Below are 16474 nucleotides of genomic sequence, written 5' to 3' on the forward strand. Positions count from 1 at the left end.
CAAAGGAATGCGTTGGCGTCAAAGTTGAAATTTCGTGTGCGCGTCTATGTGCAAATATAGCGAAAAACATGTCTTTGTTTATTTCGCCATAGCTCTTTAAAACGTCTGGTTACCCTATGTTTTTATTGCATATTACAAAAACATATGAATTGGAAATAACGTTTCAAGTATCAATATCTCCATGAATACATTATGACGTCATCATATCATCATCTGAAATCAAAAAAGTGGAATTGATTTTTTTAAGGTACTGTTTCTGACATTCATTTGCTCGTATCTCTGTTGTTTAAGCTCAATATTATCCCAAATTCAGATATGTTGTACTTTGAACATTTACCTTTCAAGTCCATGTCATAGATTTGAAACTTGATGACGTCATCATGCTTTAAATTGTGTTTAAATGTAAAGACGCAAAATCGGACAAGTTTACGTGTTATGTCTATGGGAGGTGATTTTTTTAGAAACCATGCATTGACTTGACAACGTTTAAGCACCTTTATCTCAGCTGATTTTGCTTCATTTCCTCTGAAACTTAAGTATGTTGTAGCTGTGACAATAAGCTGCAGTAATCATGCATTTTATTCTTTGAAATCTCCTCATGAGGTTGACAATTTTGCAATTTAAAACTGAAAATGAGAATGGAATGCGGACGAAATGATTCCTGATTCGTCTTTCACGTACATAAGTTTACGTTCCTCTAATTTTCTCGTTGAGACATATGGCCGAGTGGTTAGAGGCGTCGTCTCAGAAACGTGAGGTTGCACACGTACGGGTTCGATCCTCACAAGAGCACGAAAGAAAATAATTATTATTTTTTTTACTTTTTTTTTCTTCAATGGAGTACTACACCTTCGTCCATGTAGAAATCACATTTGCATGTAAACACACCTATACGCACACACTCACACAGTATACCTTTGTTTTGCGTTGGAGACTGCATTACTTCGACTGCTGCAAAATTTTGCAGGCTGGGCTTTTCGTCCATGTACAAATCACATTTGCATGTAAACACACCTATACGCACACACTCACACAGTATACCTTTGTTTTGCGTTGGAGACTGCATTACTTCGACTGCTGCAAAATTTTGGAGGCTGGGCTTTTCAAACTGATATAGTATATTGTAACAAAATGAAATTTGTTCATAGCAATTCAGTAACACAATGTAGTCGTGGTTACTTTGTGCTGATTTATACATGTAACAAGCTATACATTGTAAAAAAGGTATTTGCATTGTTCCTTTAAGTCAGTCTTCTGTATTGATGATTATTTGTCAATTAGTGGTTTTTGTGGAGTTTCAGATAGTGATAAAAAGTATGGATGATAAGTGCAGCGATAATTCCTACAGTTAGTTCAAAGTTGTGTTACAGATGTTTGATACATGCATTTAGCATTGTGTGTGTATATACGTGTGTATACAGGTTGGCCATATGACACATTCTAGACAAATAATCTTAATTAATTAGCAAACGTGATCAGCTATGGAACTGAATATGGTACTGATGTATGATATTAATGATTCTAATTAAACTGTGACGAGTTTAAAGGGATAGCATAACTGTGTGTAAAAATAAGGCAATTATAAGGAAATTTTAGGGGAATTTGATAACCATGCCTATAATAATTTCATACAGGTACTAATATCTGCCTCATATTCGTGCGATAGATCATCATGGCAATAGCAAACTGACAACGTACGATGAATGTGTTATATATTGAACAACTGTCTTTCAAGTCCATAACGTTCCCCATATTTTCTCGTCGAGACGTATGGCCGAGTGGCTAAAGGCGACGTCTCACAGACGTGAGGTTGCGGGTTCGAACCTCACAAGATCACGAAACAATATACTTAGCTATTTTACTGTTTTTTTTTTCTTCAATTTTGTATTACATATTCGTCTATGTAAAAATCACGTTCGTATATAAACGCACCTATACACACACACAGACACACACACACACGCCATATCCCTCTTTTTTGTGTTGAGTGGGCATTGACTTTCCCCCTGTTATATCTATACATTGTTGTTGTTTTTTGTCTTACCATTTCCGTGGATGACCCGCGGCCGAGTGGTTACAGAAACAGTTTCGCATGCACGCTCAATATAACTTCAAGGTGCCTATATCACATTCGTTTCTTGTCGATCACAGATGACCGCCATCTGATGACCACAAGCGTATCACCTAACTCGTCCTCAATGTGACGAGTTTTCATGTCTCGTTAGGTGATACGCTATCAGCGTATCACCTATTGTGATTGTCAAAATCTCTCTTTATTTCTTTTTATTCTTCTTTCTTTCTGGACAATTTTGTGTCATCAATATCTCAAGAGTGACATTACAGAATGACATGACATTTTCAGGGAACATGTCTCATGACAATATCTAGCCACAATAAGGTTTTCATGACAGTAACATATCTATGACGTCATCTAGGCGCCATTTTGTGATTTTCGGACCATGTTACATGATCGATCATATCTTCATAACTAAAGGTCATTTCTGTATCATTTTCGGTGGACATTAAGTTCAGGTCACGCTCTATCTTACATTTTAATGCCAATTACCTAGGACATTATTACGCGCGCGTACGAGCGCGTCAAACTTTTAAAAGGCTCAAAACAACTTACCAATGGGAAATCTCGAAGTTTCAGACAATTTTAAGCGTTTCGCGCGTTCGCGTCCGTCCGCACATTTTCGCGCGTAGTGCGCGTAAGCAACATGAAAATGCACATTTTTTGACAGATTTGGATTCCTGATACATTAAGCAACAATATCCATTGATTTCCGATCAATTTTGACCTATAACAAAGGAATGCGTTGGCGGCAAAGTTGAAATTTCGTGTGCGCGTCTATGTGCAAATATAGCGAAAAACATGTCTTTGTTTATTTCGCCATAGCTCTTTAAAACGTCTGGTTACCCTATGTTTTTATTGCATATTACAAAAACATATGAATTGGAAATAACGTTTCAAGCATCAATATCTCCATGAATACATTATGACGTCATCATATCATCATCTGAAATAAAAAAAGTGGAATTAAATTTTTTAAGGTACTGTTTCTGACATTCATTTGCTCGTATCTCTGTTGTTTAAGCTCAATATTATCCCAAATTCAGATATGTTGTACTTTGAACATTTGCCTTTCAAGTCCATGTCATAGTTTTGAAATTTGATGACGTCATCATGCTTTAAATTGTGTTTAAAGGTAAAGACGCAAAATCGGACAAGTTTACGTGTTATGTCTATGGGAGGTGATTATTTTAGAAACCATGCATTGACTTGACAACGTTTAAGCACCTTTATCTCAGCTGATTTTGCTTCATTTCCTCTGAAACTTAAGTATGTTGTAGCTGTGACAATAATCTGCAGTAATCATGCATTTTATTCTTTGAAATCTCCTCATGAGGTTGACAATTTTGCAATTTAAAACTGAAAATGAGAATGGAATGCGGACGAAACGATTCCTGATTCATCTTTCACGTACATAAGTTTACGTTCCTCTAATTTTCTCGTCGAGACGAATGGCCGAGCGGTTAGAGGCGTCGTCTCAGAAACGTGAGGTTGCACACGTACGGGTTCGATCCTCACAAGAGCACGAAAAAAAATAATTATTCTTTTTTTACTTTTTTTTTCTTCAATGGAGTACTACACCTTCGTCCATGTAGAAAACACGTTTGCATGTAAACACACCTATACGCACACACTCACACAGTATACCTTTGTTTTGCGTTGGAGACTGCATTACTTCGACTGCTGCAAAATTTTGCAGGCTGGGCTTTTCAAACTGATATAGTATATTGTATCAAAATGAAATTTGTTCATATCAATTCAGTAACACAATGTAGTCGTGGTTACTTTGTGCTGATTTACACATGTAACAAGCTATACATTGTAAAAAAGGTATTTGCATTGTTCCTTTAAGTCAGTCTTCTGTATTGATGATTATTTGTCAATTAGTGGTTTTTGTGGAGTTTCAGATAGTGATAAAAAGTATGAATGATAAGTGCAGCGATAATTCCTACAGTTAGTTCAAAGTTGTGTTACAGATGTTTGATACATACATTTAGCATTGTGTGTGTGTGTATACGTGTGTATACAGGTTGGCCATATGACACATTCTAGACAATTAATCTTAATTAATTAGCAAACGTGATCAGCTTTGGAACTGAATATGGTACTAACGTATGATGTTAATGATTCTAATTAAACTGTGACGAGTTTAAAGGGATAGCATAACTGTGTGTAAAAATAAGGCAATTATAAGGAAATTTTAGGGGAATTTGATAACCATGCCTATAATAATTTCATACAGGTACTAATACCTGCCTCATGTTCGTGTAAGAGATCGTCATATCAATAGCAAACTGACAACGTACGATGAATGTGTTATATATTGAACAACTGTCTTTCAAGTCCATAATGTTCCCCATATTTTCTTGTCGAGACGTATGGCCGAGTGGTTAAAGGCGACGTCTCAGAGACGTGAGGTTGCGGGTTCGAATCCCACAAGATCACGAAACAAAATACTTAGCTATTTACTGTTTTTTTCCTCAACTTTGTATTACATATTCGTCCATGTAGAAATCACGTTCGTATATAAACGCACCTATACACACACACAGACACACACACACGCCATATCCCTCTTTTTTGTGTGTTGGAGACCACATTGCTTCGACTGCAGCAAACTTTTGCAGGTTGACTTTGTCAAACCGATCATAGTATGTAATGACGACAACTGAGGTGTTGTACTTTGAACAATTGTCTTTCAAGACGATGTCATTGTTTATTAATTTGATGACGTCATTACACTGAAAATTATGATTAAAGGCAAGGTATCAAAACCAGCCGATTATAGGTTTTATGTCTGCGGGACGTATTTTTTCCAAGTTGCCAGAAATGGCATAGCGACCTCAGTCGTTACAAGGCCGCTTTTCCGTCTAGCAATGCAATAGATGTTCACACGGCCACGTTAGTTGAGTGGGCATTGACTTTCCCCCTGTTATATCTATACATTGTTTTGTTTTTTTTGTCTTACCATTTCCGTGGATGACCCGTGGCCGAGTGGTTACAAAAACGGTTTCGCAAGCACGCTCAATATAACTTTAAGGTGCCTATATCACATTCTTTTCTTTGTCGATCACAGATGACTGTCATCTGATGACCACAAGCGTATCACCTAACTCGTCCTCAATGTGACGAGTTTTCATGTCTCGTTTCTTTTTATTCTTCTTTCTTTCTGGACAATTTTGTGTCATCAATATCTCAAGAGTGACATTACAGAATGACATGACATTTTCAGGGAACATGTCTCATGACAATATCTAGCCACAATAAGGTTTTCATGACAGTAACATGTCTATGACGTCATCTAGGCGCCATTTTGTGATTTTCGGACCATGTTACATGATCGATCATAACTTCATAAATAAAGGTAATTTCTGTATCATTTTCGGTGGACATTAAGTTCAGGTCACGCTCTATCTTACATTTTAATGCTAATTACCTAGGACATTATTACGCGCGCGTACGCGCGCGTCAAACTTTTAAAAGGCTCAAAACAACTTACCAATGGGAAATCTCGAAGTTTCAGACAATTTTAAGCGTTTCGCGCGTTCGCGTCCGTCCGCACATTTTCGCGCGTAGTGCGCGTAAGCAACATGAAAATGCACATTTTTTGACAGATTTGGATTCCTGATACATTAAGCAACAATATCCATTGATTTCCGATCAATTTTGACCTATAACAAAGGAATGCGTTGGCGGCAAAGTTGAAATTTCGTGTGCGCGTCTATGTGCAAATATAGCGAAAAACATGTCTTTGTTTATTTCGCCATAGCTCTTTAAAACGTCTGGCTACCCTATGTTTTTATTGCATATTACAAAAACATATGAATTGGAAATAACGTTTCAAGCATCAATATCTCCATGAATACATTATGACGTCATCATATCATCATCTGAAATAAAAAAAGTGGAATTAAATTTTTTAAGGTACTGTTTCTGACATTCATTTGCTCGTATCTCTGTTGTTTAAGCTCAATATTATCCCAAATTCAGATATGTTGTACTTTGAACATTTGCCTTTCAAGTCCATGTCATAGTTTTGAAATTTGATGACGTCATCATGCTTTAAATTGTGTTTAAAGGTAAAGACGCAAAATCGGACAAGTTTACGTGTTATGTCTATGGGAGGTGATTTTTTTAGAAACCATGCATTGACTTGACAACGTTTAAGCACCTTTATCTCAGCTGATTTTGCTTCATTTCCTCTGAAACTTAAGTATGTTGTAGCTGTGACAATAATCTGCAGTAATCATGCATTTTATTCTTTGAAATATCCTCATGAGGTTGACAATTTTGCAATTTAAAACTGAAAATGAGAATGGAATGCGGACGAAACGATTCCTGATTCATCTTTCACGTACATAAGTTTACGTTCCTCTTATTTTCTCGTCGAGACGAATGGCCGAGCGGTTAGAGGCGTCGTCTCAGAAATCATGAGGTTGCACACGTACGGGTTCGATCCTCACAAGAGCACGAAAGAAAATACTTATTTTTTTTAACTTTTTTTTTTCTTCAATGGAGTACTACACCTTCGTCCATGTAGAAAACACGTTTGCATGTAAACACACCTATACGCACACACTCACACAGTATACCTTTGTTTTGCGTTGGAGACTGCATTACTTCGACTGCTGCAAAATTTTGCAGGCTGGGCTTTTTAAACTGATATAGTATATTGTAACAAAATGAAATTTGTTCATATCAATTCAGTAACACAATGTAGTCGTGGTTACTTTGTGCTGATTTACACATGTAACAAGCTATACATTGTAAAAAAGGTATTTGCATTGTTCCTTTAAGTCAGTCTTCTGTATTGATGATTATTTGTCAATTAGTGGTTTTTGTGGAGTTTCAGATGGTGATAAAAAGTATGAATGATAAGTGCAGCGATAATTCCTACAGTAAGTTCAAAGTTGTGTTACAGATGTTTGATACATACATTTAGCATTGTGTGTGTGTGTGTGTATACGTGTGTATACAGGTTGGCCATATGACACATTCTAGACAATTAATCCTAATTAATTAGCAAACGTGATCAGCTATGGAACTGAATATGGTACTAATGTATGATGTTTATGATTCTAATTAAACTGTGACGAGTTTAAAGGGATAGCATAACTGTGTGTAAAAATAAGGCAATTATAAGGAAATTTTAGGGGAATTTGATAACCATGCCTATAATAATTTCATACAGGTTATAATACCTGCCTCATTTTCGTGTGATAGATCGTCATGTCAATAGCAAACTGACAACGTACGATGAATGTGTTATATATTGAACAACTGTCTTTCAAGTCCATAAAGGCGGACTCACACTGTGCGATTTTTACTGCGATTTACCCTTTGCGATGTCGCACGACGAGAAATCGCACAGTGTGAGGATGTCTGCGATACGACAACCGGCGATTTGGGGATATCGCAGGGATCGCAGCCCCATCGCAGAACTTTGAACATGTTCAAAATTCTGCGACAATCGCTTGCGACGATGAACGAAAACTTTCAGTGAAGCAAGGTGGTAGAAGAAGTACTAATCAAGATTTGGCTGGATATGCTTCCTTTATTCCACAATTGCTTATTGATCTATCTCAACATGATGACTAAGATGAAATGGGAAGGGAGTTTTACAACGACTTAGAGTGCAATCGTGAGTAATTCTACCATGAATATGGGTTTCTCGCGTCCATTGCAGCCGTTTTGTCCATATGTAGTCCCATGTATAGAGTTTGAACGAGGGCAGATTAAACAGTCTTTGGGTTGGTTAAAATTTTGTTTGCGTACCGCCGGACCGGTACTGTATGCATAGCCTTGGACTAACTTGTTAAGTGTTAGATCTAATGTTTAAGCCTAGGCCCTACTGAGTATGCTATAAACTAGACCCATATCTAGCTAGGCCTAAATACGTGTGTGGGCCTAGAAGTGGGTCTAGGCCTAGTCTGCCCTAGATCTAGATCTAGGGCCTATGTACATGTATGTGTTCCAGTCGAATTTTATAAATTAAATCGACATACCAAATGGTACACATTGTATAAACTAACTTACTAGGGCTAGGCCCCTGGTCTGGACAGGCCCTAGATCTAACGGGTGTTAAGTCTAGACCATAATGGCTTAGTATTGCACTGCTACTGGATCGACTGGCGTGGACGTGAACACTAACAGAAACAATAAACACATAACGTTAGGGCCTAACGTTAGACGTGGTTTCTGTCTAACGACATAACGTTGAAAAAGAGTAACCAACAGTTAGAGATCTAGTCTAGCCTAGAGGCTTCAAATGTGACACATTCTTCCTGCCCTGCACACACGACCATACTAACACACAGTTACAAAACGTTGGTGGAGTACAGTTAATTCTGAGTAGACCTCTAGGCCTATACCGACGGAACCGAAACAGAAACAGATCCAGATATTTTTTACACGTTGATAGGAAAGGATATTGATAAGTGAAAGTCTAGCCCGTCAAGATGTAACTGATATCATTAGTGATAAGATCTCTAGAAATCTACATTTTCTTATTAAAGTCTTATATAGATTAACTATACTAGTCTGTCTAGATCCTAAGCACTAGATCTAACAATTAATTAGTCTGGCACTAGCAGTCGTAGCATGCACTAACGTTAGCACTACTCGCAGTCAGCAGGCTTCTTCTTAGTTTTAGACCCGTTCTACAACATTAAACGATAGTAATGTTAGTCCCTTACGGTGATCTAACGTAAGGGTACTAACGTTAGATGGGTCTACATTTTTTTTCCCCAAAAAATATGCTCACGGATTTCAAAATCATACGGTAGGCCTACTCTGGTTAAGCTAGTGATGGCTACAGAAATACAGTGTCGATTATTACTTAGGCCTAGGCACCTACTGGATCTAGATTGTCAGTAGCTGTGCTAGCCTTTCCTGCTTTTGGCTGTGGTCTAACGCTAGAACCGTAGGCTTAGACCTATTTTGTATTAAACGTTGGAGGAATTAGAACTCTAGCCGTTGGAGTTAGACCTACACTATAATTGAGATCCATTGCTATAGTTACAAGCAGTATGAATCCAGATCATAGACAAAAAATAAACAAACTGTTCCCAAACTTTTTTTTTTTTTTTTATAGAGTAGACGTAGTGTCTAGTCTCATGGAAATTACCTAACTAAGCCAGGAGTATAGCACTCTAGATTTTTAACAATAAGGCCTAAGTGGAGCTGAGGTAACTTAGATTGATCAGTTCTTCTTGGAGATTTGTACAGAAATTGTAGTCTAGAAACACACACACGCACACAAAACAAATGCAGTGCATTGAAGTTACCCTCTCTACATGTAGGTTACTAGGTGATTAACATTTTATCCATGTTTGTCCGAGTTTTTATGTGATGATCGATCATGCACTCCAAACTGAAAGTTGTTACTGTATGAGGCTGTAACATGTTCATGCTCAGGTCTGCAGACTAGTGCTACAAAGTATTATTGATTTTATTATTGATTATCCGGCAGTGCGTTATTTGTTAATCTGTGTCGATAATAAACACAGCCTTGTCGTTGCTGCAAGTCACAAACGTGCTGTGCACAGCACTTGGTAAGGCTACTTGTATATAGTATACAGTACAGTACCGGTGTACATGTCATACTCTCTGTTAACTTTAATTGCCCTTTAATTTCATAACAAAGTATATCAAAATGAACTCTCAGTCTGAAATCATCAAAGACCCTGCCCTAATCTGTAGGGTGTACAAACTGTACTTGCAGTTTGATTGCAGAATGTAAAACATCATTCAAGGGCAATCATGAATTATCCAAAATTGCCGACTGTAGGAAACAATGCTGTGTGCGTCATGTGTTACACATGTATGTATATTGACATACTTGTACTAAATGTACACTATATGTAATGCATAGTGTAATTTAGTTAAGCTTTCGAGCCCTTAGACCTTAGTAAATGACTGAAATAATTATGATTATGATGTATGAATTTATGAAGCACTTATGTACAGGCATGTCCAATGATCAACAATGGTGAATAGTTGAATAAATTTGTTTATCACTATATGTGTTTGTTAACTCTAGATTAATTCCCAAATGTTGTTCTTTTTTACCCAAATGGTAAATTTAGAGTCTACTGTAATTATCATAAATGCCTGAAAATAGTTGTCCCTTTGTGTCACCCTAAACAGGTCTGAATAAAAATGAAATCTCTAAGGAATTCATACTGGAGGCTTGTCTCAATGTTGAAAAGGAAGAGCAGAAAAGGAGCAGCTGGCAACTGGTTGTCCTGCAGAAGTACATGAATCCCTCTCTTACCTGCAATTTCTGAGGACAAATGCCAAGAGGATACCTAACCAATTTTGGAGACTGAGGTACAGTATATATGTTAGAAGATAAATAAACACTTTTTCATACTTTCCAAAATGTTTATGTGACTGCATATGTGAATACATCAGTTTCTTTTTCTTTTTATGGTGGCTTGACAATAATAATAATAAAAAAAAAATTAAGTTGAGAGCAAGAAAGATATTATTTCAAAAAGTGTAATTTAATTGTCTTTTACAGTATATTTAAGAAAATAAAAATTTCATTCATGCTACCCTAAAAGTGACGAATAGTTTATTCATAGAACATCAAATACAGTCATTGTAAGCAATTTCTAAAAATAAATGAAAACATAATTTCTTTGAAAGAATGAATCCATTGTAAGACATAGGGGGAATGCATCCCTCTTCATCATTCTAATTCAATACAATATGTAATCATGTTTGTGTGTTTTTTTCTTTTTCTTTTTCTCCTATTTACTAGGAATTACAAGATGATAAAGACACTACCAGCAAGGCGTCAAAGGCTGAAATGCTACACATAAGGAGCAGGAGAAGGAGAAGCAGGACCTGTCAAAGCCAAACCTAAGAAGATAAGGAGGAGTCAAGAAGCAAAGGAAACCAAAATTTTATCAGCAGTAGGTACCCTGCTGATGCACTAATGGAAAATGTTTGCTTTACCTCTAAAATAGAGAGAGAAAGAAAAACAAAAACATGCTTGTTGTTGTTGTTTTTTTTTCTCTCTCTCTACAGACAAGTGCAACATATTCATGTATTTGGGATGTACCTGAAAATCCCAAATTTGATTTACATACTTCAAAGAACATTGTTGAGTAGACTTTATTCAAAGAATTATCATCCAGGGATACTTCTTTTTGTCAGAGCGTTCAGATCTATGATCACTGTTGAAAGGATTATTCAGGCGTAAGTTCTCTAAGTATAAAATAAAAACATGCCACATTGTTCTTTTACTTTTTCAAGAAAATAAAATTCCACAGTCAAATCCATGGTCGAGGAACTTCATAAAAACTCAACTCGATAACTCAACTGTGGTTGTCAGTTGCTAATGTGTGTAGTTCAAGTGCTGTAAACACTGTAAGCAAATGGGCGGAAAGTTGGAGGCATCCTAAACTACAAACATTTGCTTCACAGGGAACCTTATGCATTTTTGTAACAATTAATATTTCCCCTATTTTCTCCCTTTTGCTCTCTTTTTTGTGTTTGTTTAGCCCTTGTCATGTAGTTCACCTCAACACTTACACCTGTAACTGCAAGATCGGTGTGGGATGACATTGCTGTCTCTCTGGGACTTACTGGAAACAAAATGTGACTTTTCAAAGCAGAAAAGTGGTAGCTACTACAGCAGGCAGTCGTGAAGGTGGAACTTGAAGAAACTGACATATTGACTTGTTTCTTTCATTTGTGTTGGACCAGTGCAAGTTTCCATGAACTTTACATGCATTTGATGTTAACTTACAATGGTTTGATTTCTGTTTTCCCACCAACTACAAACACAGTTACTCTCGAAAAACTCAAATTTACGTGCAATCACCATGAGTCTTTTTTTTTTCTGAAATACCATCAAACAGCTGAAGAATTTCAATGTGCAAGGTTTTGTCATGATTTTAAGGCGATTATGCACTGTTACTCCGACAATGCACTTTCCCTTTCTCTTTAAAATGTATCCTGCAACTTTAAATCATGTACAACAAATGTACCATGTTTTGTTTGTATCATTGGAAAACTGGAGAGGGAACAATTTTACAAACTTTTGTTTGATTTGTGAGGGCCATTACAATGTTCAGAGACAATAGCAACACTCTTTCCACTACTGTTTAGAAATGTATGTTTTGTGCAACTTTACATTAAACTCAACATGTGGGCCAAACATTGTTTTAATGGCTCGAAAACTGGGGAAGAAAGCTGTTCTTAAAGCCGTTATATGACTTTGAGGGCAATTAGTGCTGTTACCACGGCAACACACTTTGCAGTGAGCTGAACATGTAAGCAAAACTTCTTTTGAATCGATGGAAAACTTCAGAAGTTCAAGAGATGTTTTACCTTGAAGATGTTGTATATGACTTGCACTGTTGCAAAAGTGGTAGTGACATGACATCATATTTCTTCGTCACTCACAGGACTGCACAGAGTAAAAACACCTTAGGCCTTTTGGAAGTGAGAGCTTATAGCAAGTTGTCTAATATTAGTTTAACTTGACCATTGAACAACTTAGTTTTGTAAACTTATTAATCACCCTAATAATGCCAGTCTACATCAACAAGGCTTTTAATAATCATGGCACAATGATGGAATTGCACAGTGTGTTTTCATCGCCCTTGTCTAAGCGTATTGAAATGTGAGTCTGACAATGATACATGTATTGCAAGAAATGTTTGAGCTAGAAAAATGGAGAATGGCACATGTATCATTGCAATAAGTTGTACTAGAGCTGCAAACAAGAAATCATGTTACTGTGCAATTCTGAATTAAGAGCAATGTGAATGCAGCAGTCAGCGTTCTGAGATAGCTATTTTTTTCCTATGCAGTCGTATACTAGTATATGCTACCGTATAAGTGCTGCATGGTATTTTAATCATACATATTTTAACTGCTGATCTCCCCCCTCTGCACAAAATTATGTTTGTTTGTTTGCTTGTTTTTTTATCATACCTCTATCTGTATCGATGGATAACATTTATTACTGGACTCAACATCTGAGAGTTTGAGTCAGCAAATTGTTATACATGTAGTTGTATTTGTTACATTGTAGGCTACAATTTGCCACTTACCCTTATCAGTCAAAGCAATTCAATGTTCATTCATTTGTATCTTCCTGATTTATTGGTAACACAATTGTATATTTCTTGCTTATAAGTCAATCCTGGAAAGTAATACATATATGTGTAACCAAAATTACATGTACTCTAGCCTTGAACCTTTTATTTATTTTTTTCTTTCGCACATTTTAACCAGCACATCTTCTTCTTGTAAAGAATGCCTAAGGTAGGCACCAACATAATCTGGGATGGACAGAAAATGGACAATGTTGAAGATGAGATCTCCTGTAATGATATTACATTTTAAGGTATACAATTGACAAGGTTCACACACAGTTGGAATTTCAATTCAAATGACTGCTTTGCCACAGTATTTTGCAGTGTATGCAGTGTCTGATTAATCTGGATTAGGACCAGTATCACATTTAGTGCATCTCAAAGCACCCCTTCGGATGCTGGTATGATCATTTCAATTTGGCATTTTTCAAAATATAGTGTATGTTTACAGTAAGTGTTTATGTACCTTTGTACACAAACTCTAACTGTAAACATTGCTTTTAGAGTATGTTAGATTGCAACAATTTCCTCTCTGAGGTTTGTTTTTGCAACATTATTTGGGAAATTGTAGTGGCGTAGGTAGTTGTCTCATGCAAATTGTAATGGTAGCTCGTTGAGCTGAACTTATTGCAGATGTTCAAGTTGACTGAATTTATTCATTGTTTATGTGGAAAAGAAATGGAAGTTGATTTTTTTTTTTGTCACTTTGTGTGATACTTTTGAAGAACTATGACATCCATACTGCAGTATGTATATATGAATTGTACAGCACAATTATGATATTGCTTTTCGTACTAGTTTTGCATTTTTTTTTGCATTTCTTTTGACAGTACAATTGTATTGAACTAATTGAAACATACAGTTGTAGTCATGATATAGAAAGACAAATCGACAACTTGAACTGCTTTGTACCATCTTATCTTTTTCTTTTTTGATGATGGAAATAAATAAACTGTTGAATTGACTTTAATTGTGATTAATGTGTCTATGTTTTAGATTTAATTTAATGACTTGAATATATCATTATCTTTATTCTTGTCATGTTTTTATTTGTGAATCAATATATATTGTAAATAAGTGTGATTCCCTTACATCTGGATGGTAATTACATACCGTACACAAAACAAGAGTGAATTTTTCAAGGGCCAACCAGAAAAATATGTCAGCACAATATTTTATGTGTTTGAGAAACCACAATGCTAGAATTCCACTATCAAAGCCTCAGAAAAGCACTCAGAGAATACAGATCTCCACCAAGCAGTACTTTTTCACCCTTACTGTGATTTCCACCCATTGTAATAATTACATAAATATGCGTAATATGCTGTAAATGACTATTTCCAATGATCAAGAATCCTACAACCACGTAACACCCCCCCCCAAAAAAAAAGGGGGGGGGGGACTTTGATCCAGGCAGTGATCCAAATTAATACCAAAATATTGCATTTCTTTTTTCTATCATTATTAACTTTATTTCTGAGAATATACAGTGTTATTCGATTCATATCTAGTAATTTCTGTAGTTACTTTAGAATATAAAAAAAGCAAGCTTGAACATACATGTACTTTTCAAAGCAACGTCGCCAAAAAAAAAAAAAAAAAAAAAAAAAAACAGTCACGAGTGACTTCATTCATGGTGACCGTACGATGTACGCATGCGCACGGTGTAAATCGTAGGCCACAAATCGCACAGTGTGCGGTATACATCGCAGCACCTGCGACAGAGTGCAACAGGCTGCGATATCGCACATTGTCGCAGCGCAGCGCATCGCAGTAAAAATCGCACAGTGTGAGTCCGCCCTAATGTTCCCCACATTATCTTGTCGAGACGTATGGCCGAGTGGTTAAAGGCGACGTCTCAGAGACGTGAGGTTGCGGGTTCGAACCCCACAAGATCACGAAACAAAATACTTAGCTATTTACTGTTTTTTTCCTCAACTTTGTATTACATATTCGTCCATGTAGAAATCACGTTCGTATATAAACGCACCTATACACACACACAGACACACACACACGCCATATCCCTCTTCTTTGTGTGTTGGAGACCACATTGCTTCGACTGCAGCAAACTTCTGCAGGTTGACTTTGTCAAACCGATCATAGTATGTAATGACGACGACTGAGGTGTTGTACTTTGAACAATTGTCTTTCAAGACGATGTCATTGTTTATTAATTTGATGACGTCATTACACTGAAAATTATGATTAAAGGCAAGGTATCAAAACCAGCCGATTATAGGTTTTATGTCTGCGGGACGTATTTTTTCCAAGTTGCCAGAAATGGCATAGCGACCTCAGTCGTTACAAGGCCGCTTTTCCGTCTAGCAATGCAATAGATGTTCACACGGCCACGTTAGTTGAGTGGGCATTGACTTTCCCCCTGTTATATCTATACATTGGTTTTGTTGTTTTTTTTTTGTCTTACCATTTCCGTGGATGACCCGTGGCCGAGTGGTTACAAAAACGGTTTCGCAAGCACGCTCAATATAACTTTAAGGTGCCTATATCACATTCTTTTCTTTGTCGATCACAGATGACTGTCATCTGATGACCACAAGCGTATCACCTAACTCGTCCTCAATGTGACGAGTTTTCATGTCTCGTTTCTTATTCTTCTTTCTTTCTGGCCTATTTTGTGTCATCAATATCTCAAGAATGACATTACGGAGTAACATTACATTTTCAGTCAACATGTCTCATGACAATATCTAGCCACAATAAGGTTTTCATGACAGTAACGTATCTATGACGTCATCTAGGCGCCATTTTGTGATTTTCGGACCATGTTACATGATTGATCATAACTTCATAACTAAAGGTCCTTTCTGTATCAGTTTTTGTGGACATAAAGTTCAGGTCACGCTCTATCTTTCCTTCTCTGATGCTAATTACCTAGGACGTCATCTAGGACGCGTAAGCGCGCGTCAAACATTTAAAAGGCTCAAAACAACTTTCCAATGGGAAATCTCGAAGTTTCAGACAATTTTAAGCGTTTCAAACAATTTTGCGCGTGCGCGTCCGTCCGCGCATTTTCGCGCGCACAGCGCGTCAGTAACATGAAAATGCACATTTTTTGACTGATCTGGATTCCTGATACTTTGAGTAACAATATCCATTGATTTCTGATCGATTTTGACAAATAACAAAGCAATGCACTGGCGTCAAAGTTGAAATTTCGCGTGCGCATCTATGTGCAAATATAGTGAAAAAACATGTCTTTGTTTATTTCGCCATAGCTCTTTAAAACGTCAGGTGACCCTATGTTTTTATTGCATATTAC

At 36.8% G+C, this 16474-nt stretch overlaps 1 long non-coding RNA gene across 2 annotated transcripts; it reads left to right on the forward strand.

Annotated features, from left to right (window-relative positions):
* The first annotated feature begins 7579 nt into the window (after positions 1-7579).
* LOC140229281 (uncharacterized) lies at positions 7580-12078 on the forward strand. Of its 2 annotated transcripts, XR_011901282.1 has the most exons (4): positions 7580-7715; positions 10223-10405; positions 10842-10995; positions 11587-12078. It is a non-coding gene; the product is annotated as an uncharacterized lncRNA (long non-coding RNA). The 2 variants fall into 2 exon arrangements; XR_011901281.1 differs by lacking the exon at positions 7580-7715 and having other exon boundaries at positions 10162-10405.
* The last annotated feature ends 4396 nt before the right edge of the window (positions 12079-16474 follow it).

The sequence above is a fragment of the Diadema setosum genome, chromosome 5, assembly GCF_964275005.1.
Source record: "Diadema setosum chromosome 5, eeDiaSeto1, whole genome shotgun sequence".
Lineage (NCBI taxonomy): Eukaryota > Metazoa > Echinodermata > Echinoidea > Diadematoida > Diadematidae > Diadema > Diadema setosum.